Raw genomic sequence first — 6,720 nt, forward strand, 5'->3', positions numbered from 1 at the left:
CCAATGGATTGGATTCCCCTGTATCATTTGGGGACTACAATATAGTGACCTAGTACATTTGCAATCAATGATTCGAGTGAATTATTATAGAGATAATAACTTACTAATCCAGAAGGAGTTATGACAGGTATGACTTATGGCCAGCTCGATATTGACATGTATGACTTACAACCAGCTCGATATGCAACGAGTAGAGGTTTAGATATGAGATATTCGTTGGAGCTCCTATCTTATTAGATATCTAATAAGTCCTTGAATTATTGGATCCTATAGATAAGATCAAATAAGAGCCAATGAGAAATTATTGGGCAGAGATCTACTAATCTAAGAGGCTTTGGTAGTTTGATGGAGATCTAATACCCAATATGACTGGATCCATTAGGGTCAAGTTGATAGGGGGACCTCTATAAATAAGAGAGAACCAAATGACCATTGGCTAGGCCCATATGGAAATTTAGGCAGCGATTTAAGAAGTATTTTCATAGCCCCTACCGTGTGGATCATCGCTAAAGAGGAGGATAGTTGACTTCCTTTATCCTCTCCTATAGATTTATAGGATATTAGGGTTATATGATCTCCCTAGGTAAAACACATCTCTCTTATACACGTAGTTTTTTATTTTATGATTTTTGCATATCAATCTTTGCACGATGATGAAACATTTTCGTGAAAATTTTTAAAAAAAAATTTTGTTCTTCTATTGTGTATGTGATGTCATCCTAGATTTTCCTACACCAATTGCTGGGCTAATTACGATAGAAGAGGGATAATATTTTGTATTATTCCGGCCAATGTTGTATTTGGTGAGTGAGGTTGAGAAAGGCATCGACAGGGACAAGGATGTGCCCCGTGCTTGATCCCGAAGGAGATGGACCAAGGTTATTGAGTAGACGTTGATGGCATCCTGATGCCTATGCCGAGGTGGAAGCATCCGCCTACAGAAAAGGAGGTGGCTATCATTCCTATCTAAAGGCGTTAATTGCAAGTGGTGGCGCTTCCTCACTAGGGCATTCAAGGTCGATGGGTGGGTGTTCTTGCAATATTTAAGCCCTCATTCTAGCACCAAAATATTTTTATTTAAGTGTAATTGATCAGGAGGTCAACATGGCTTGATTTAGTCTTGAAAGCACAAACCCAACCTAGAAGCCCAAACTGATAGCTAGGGTAAAATTCGAGAATAAGACTAGGGTAGCAATATACTCTTAAGACTTTACTAGCTTGCGGTGACCGACTTGTGATTCTTAGAGGTGTGATTTGTCTACTAAAAGAAGTTTGGAGTCATTCCAAGGTACACATTAGCCTAGTCAAGGGATGCTTCGCATCATCTCAAGGTATTCCTTAGATGCACGAGACTCCTACACAATTGGTCAGTGTTAGGAGACTTCCCAACTCGACCCCTCCAATGATTAAGTCAGTCAAGAAAGTAGAGAGGTTTAGAAGGGCTCAAGAGAGTATTTTATGGTCTTTATTTTTCTTCCTCTCTTGACTGGTTTTGGGGTTCAACTTTGATACCTGATTTGTTGGCAAAGGGTGGCTGGCTACTTATTCTCCTCTTTTCAGCTTCTTGTGTTGTCTAAGAGTTAATTTATATCAAAGGTTAATAAATACAACAACATCAAAGAAGAGTGTCCAAGGGTTTACCATTTCTTAAGGTAGGGGCATGTTCAAAATGGATAGGGGATGGGGATCAACATCAGGTGCCCGAAGAGTTGGGTCATGCCGTCAAGAATTAATGCTCCCTGCGATTAATTATGCAACCCCTTTCAAAATCATGGCTAAGGGCAACGAATCGTTGGAGACTAATGATCGGGGTGGGGGGAAGCTAAGAGGTATGATGGTGCGATAAAGGCGAAACTAAGAGATTGGGCCTGATTGTCATATTCCAATGACTATTTTGTGTGACTTCCCATGTGAGGGGACAACGTGAGCCCTTATGTTGATCCTAAGTGGTAGCCCAACACTAGATGAATCATAAGTGCTATGCTTGTATCATTATTTTTCCTATCATCTATTGAGATATGCCTATATATATCTAATTTGTGTAAGGTCTTAAGTTGTATAGGTATACAAAAATAAAGTCAAGAAATAATTAAATAGAAATATTAAAATTATTAAATCAATCAGGGGTGATAAATAGAACTAATCATTATTCTAGTTCTTTTACTATGCTCCTAGGATAGCAAGGTATTTATGCTCAATATCTTACCAAATATATCTTACCAAATATATCATAACATAATAAGATTATTGAAAGGTGAAATCATATTATTATGGAAACTTTGATAAATGTTTATGTACTTGAATCGATGTGAGGAGAAGATGATTATGTATATTTTGAATAAGATTCATAGTAAGTTAATTACATCAACTTTTTTTAAGTTATAGACCACCTGTTGGGAAATCTTAGGGGAGACATCACATGCGTAGCTGAAGAACAGAAAACAAAATTCACAATTCCCAAAGATATGTTCATTGTCGTGCGAAGATTGGTGCACAAAAATCTACGAAATAGAAAATCACGTGTGAGATAGATTGTGTTACCTAGGGAGAGAGTATATCCCTGAATCCCTATAGATCTCTAGGAGATGGTGAAGGAGGTCAAGCACACTCCCCTCTAGCGGTGATCCGCACAACAGGGCTGTGATGACGCTCCTCAAAACTTCATGCCTGCTCTGAGGTAGAGAGGGGGAGGAGAATAGGAGAGGAAGCAAAAAACTTAGTCTATATAAACTATTGAAACCCTTATATTTATAGAGGTCCCCTGTCAACTTAACTCTAATGAATCCTCCCCTATTGGGTATTGGATCTCCATCCAACTATCCAAGCCTCTTAGATTAGTGGATCTCTATCTAATAATCTCTCATGAGCTCTTATTAGATCTCATCCATAGGATCCAATAATTCAAGGGCTTATTGGATATCCAATAAGATAGGGGCTCCGACGAATATCTCATATTCGAACCTCTACTCATCGCAATGCCTATCATATGTGTGTGACCCTTTAGGCCCAACATCGAGCTGGTCATGAATCATATCTATCAGAACTCCTTCTAGCTCAATGAATTATTATTTCTAAAATAATTTACTCGACTCATCGATTGTAGATATACTAGGCCACTACGCCGTAGTCCCTAGATGATACAGGAGAATCCAATTCATCGAACATGTCTGTCCTCAATTACCGTGTACCTATGGCCCCTCATCCATCTAATATCCCAAAGACCGTATACTGGGTATGGTGTTGTCAGACTCATATAGTTTCTACTTGAGTCTCGCTCTAATCAGATTCTCCCGGAGAACTCTTTCTCTCTCAATCCGAATGACCTTGGTCAAGGATTTATTTGAGCAAGAACACATAAGGCATTCCTCTCGTGACACCGAGAGTGGATAATGATCCTCTATCGACACTCAATAACTCTCGTAAGGTTGACTACTACTCCCGATGACCGGTTGTGCTAGATTTAGGACATCCAAACCTATAAGTTCGGTACCAAAGAGTGGAGCACTCATACAAGATATCCTTGGTGTCTCAAGTATAAGGACCAGATACACCAATGGGACTACGAAATCGCTGTCGACAATAAGGCATCATCAACCATTCAAGATTCTGTAAGTGAATCAATCAGTGAACTCATTCCCCAATGAGCACATGTATTGTATCCCTAGTGTCCCCACACAAGCAACTATGAGACTAGTTACATCCATCATATAGACGGGCATATAACACACCAGTCTGTCCGGTTATCTCGATATCCCTCTCGAGTAACCTATGATCGGAATTATTTATGATATATGTTTAAAGGCGAATCGGTCTCATTATCGTGATCTCGTCATGATTCGATTCCCATTACACATATTCAAAGACATCACAATATATATATGCATATATATAACAAGCAATATAAAGTGATAAATACCAAAATATAATAAGCAAAAAGACTGTGTGTCAAGTCATACGTGTCATCACTCACGTGATTGGTTTGTAGAGCACCTATGACTAGCACCACTAACTTCAGATATCTTTATATTTAGAATTGTTCTGTAAAGATAATTATCTTTAATTCATAATAGGACAGATTTCTAAATATTTTATTGGTTATCTAAAAAAAATTAAAAAGGTATAGATTTTATTGCTCTAATCATAATAGGACAATAATTAAATTTGATAATATGATATTCTTAAAAAATAATAAATTAATGGGAGTGAAAATATCAAAATTTAATCTTGATATTAAGGATATACTGGTTGATACTTTTTTATTATTTTTTATTTGAAAAATTATTATTTTATCAAATAACTAAATAATTTGATAAAGACGAATAACAAAATAATATGAACTCACACATAATATTGATATTGCTGTTGATGAACTTGTAGAATAAATCATAATTGATACTTTTGAAAATATCTCAAAAGAAAAGGAGACTTTTTATTTTTTTTTATCAATTATACAATTCACAAGAATCAGATATAGAAATTAAAATAATCTCTTATTGTTTTCACAAGTTTAAGTAAAGGAATGGTATATGAGAACTTGTAATAAAATAAGAGTTAAAATCAATAAGCTAGAATGGTATATGAGAACTTGTCAAATTACCCAATAACTATAAAAGAGTCTGTTATATAAATATGACTCAAAATGTAATATCAAATGATATAATGATCAGACTTGTGGTCAAATGTTTTACTCATCAAGAATACATCGATCATACTGAGATATTTTTTTTTATTTTTTAAATAAATTTATTAAGAATCATCATGATATTAGTGGTTCATTATGATTTTAAGTTATATCATATAGATACGAAAATAAGTTTTTTGAATAGGGATATGGATTTATATGGGTTAACCTAAATGATTTATAGATAAAATAAAAAAATATATAAATTTTGATATGCAAATTTAAGAAGTCCATTTATGACTTTAAACAAGCTTATAAACAATAGTATATAAAATTTCTTAATATCATTACTTCATTCATATTTAAAAAAAATACTATTGATCGATATTTATATTTAAAGATAAGTGAAAATAAGTTTATTATATTGGTCTTATATATAGATAATATTTTGTTTATCGATAGTGATCTTGTTTTATTACATTAAACTAAGAAATTTCTCACCATGAATTTTAAGATTATTGATATGAATAAGGTATATTATATTATTAACATTAATATATTTATGGATAGATCTCAATGATTATTATGACTGTCTCATAAAGAATATATTGAGTAAATCTTGAAGAGATTTAATATATGGTTTTATTTAGTAAATGACCAAGGCATGCTTATTAATAAGTGTTGTCACCGAACTATCTTTGACATTAAAGTTTATAAACTATATACATATAGTGTGTCACCGAACTCAAAAGTTATTAGATACATATTAATAAGTCAATATTTTATTATTATTGGTGTGAACATGAAGGCTTACGAGGAATTATCCACTTTGGGTAAGCCCACACAGTTTTGCCTTTTCGAAATGAGCCCAAAAAAGAGTCTATAAGAGCAAGATGCTAGAGGCTTATAAGCTCTTAGTTTTTCTACTCCTCAACCAATATGAGACTAAATAATATCCTATTAATGCCTCCCATTATGGGAGTCGATGACTCATGGCTTTTCTTTTAACGCTATATTGATAAGTTAATATTTTGTCATCATTGGTGTGAGCACGAAGACTCGCGAGGAATTATCCTTATTAGTGCCCCCCAATAAAAGAGTTAGAGGTTCAGGCCCTCCTTCTCGTACTATGATAAATCAACATTTTATCCTTATTGGTACGAGCACGAAGGCTCATAAGGAATTATTTGCTTTGGCTAGGCCTGCATGGTTTTACCATTTCGGGGTAAACCTCAAAAGACATCTCTGAGGGTAAGGGATATGCTAGAGGCTTATAAGCCCGTAGTTGTCTCATTCCTCAATCATTGTAGGACTAAATATTCTTATCAGTGCCCCCCCCACCTCCAGCTCTTCTTCTAGCGTCATTATGATAATTCAATATTTTATCATCATTGATGCAACCGTGAATGCTTACAAGGATTTGTCTGCTTTAAGTGAGGTCGCACGATTTTTTCCTTTCGAGGTGTGTCCCAAAAGGTGTCTCTGAGAGTAAAAGTGATCCTAGAGGCACCTTTTGGGGCTTATCCCGTAAGGGCAAAATCGTGCAGGCTCACCTAAAGTGGATAATTTCTCGTGAGCCTTCATTCTCACACAATTAATGATAAAATATTAACGTATCATAATGGCGTTAGAAGAATGATCATGAGCCCTTTGGCTCCCCTATTAGAAGGGCATTGATAAGTACATTTAGTCTCACATTGGTTGAAGAGTAGAGAAACCAAGAGCTTATAAGCCTATAGCATCACTCTTTCTCTCAAATATGTCTTTTGGGATTCACCCCGAAAGGACAAAGTCATGCGGGGGCTCACCCAAAATAGAGAATTCCTCGCGAGCCTTTGTGCTCGCACCAATAACGATAAAATATTAACTTATCAAAATAGGAAGGGCTATGAGGCCTTGGCTCTCCTACTAAGGGGATTAATTAAGATATTGAGTTTCATATTAATTGAGGAATAAGGGAACCAATCGCTTATAAACCTCTAATATCACCCTTACTTTTAGAGGCTCCTTCATAGGCTTACCCAAAGCAAATGATTCATCACGAGCCTTCATGCTTACATTAATTATGATAAATATTGACTTATCAACATGTATCTCTC

Source organism: Musa acuminata, unplaced genomic scaffold, assembly GCF_036884655.1.
Source record: "Musa acuminata AAA Group cultivar baxijiao unplaced genomic scaffold, Cavendish_Baxijiao_AAA HiC_scaffold_1105, whole genome shotgun sequence".
NCBI classification, from domain to species: Eukaryota; Viridiplantae; Streptophyta; class Magnoliopsida; order Zingiberales; family Musaceae; genus Musa; species Musa acuminata.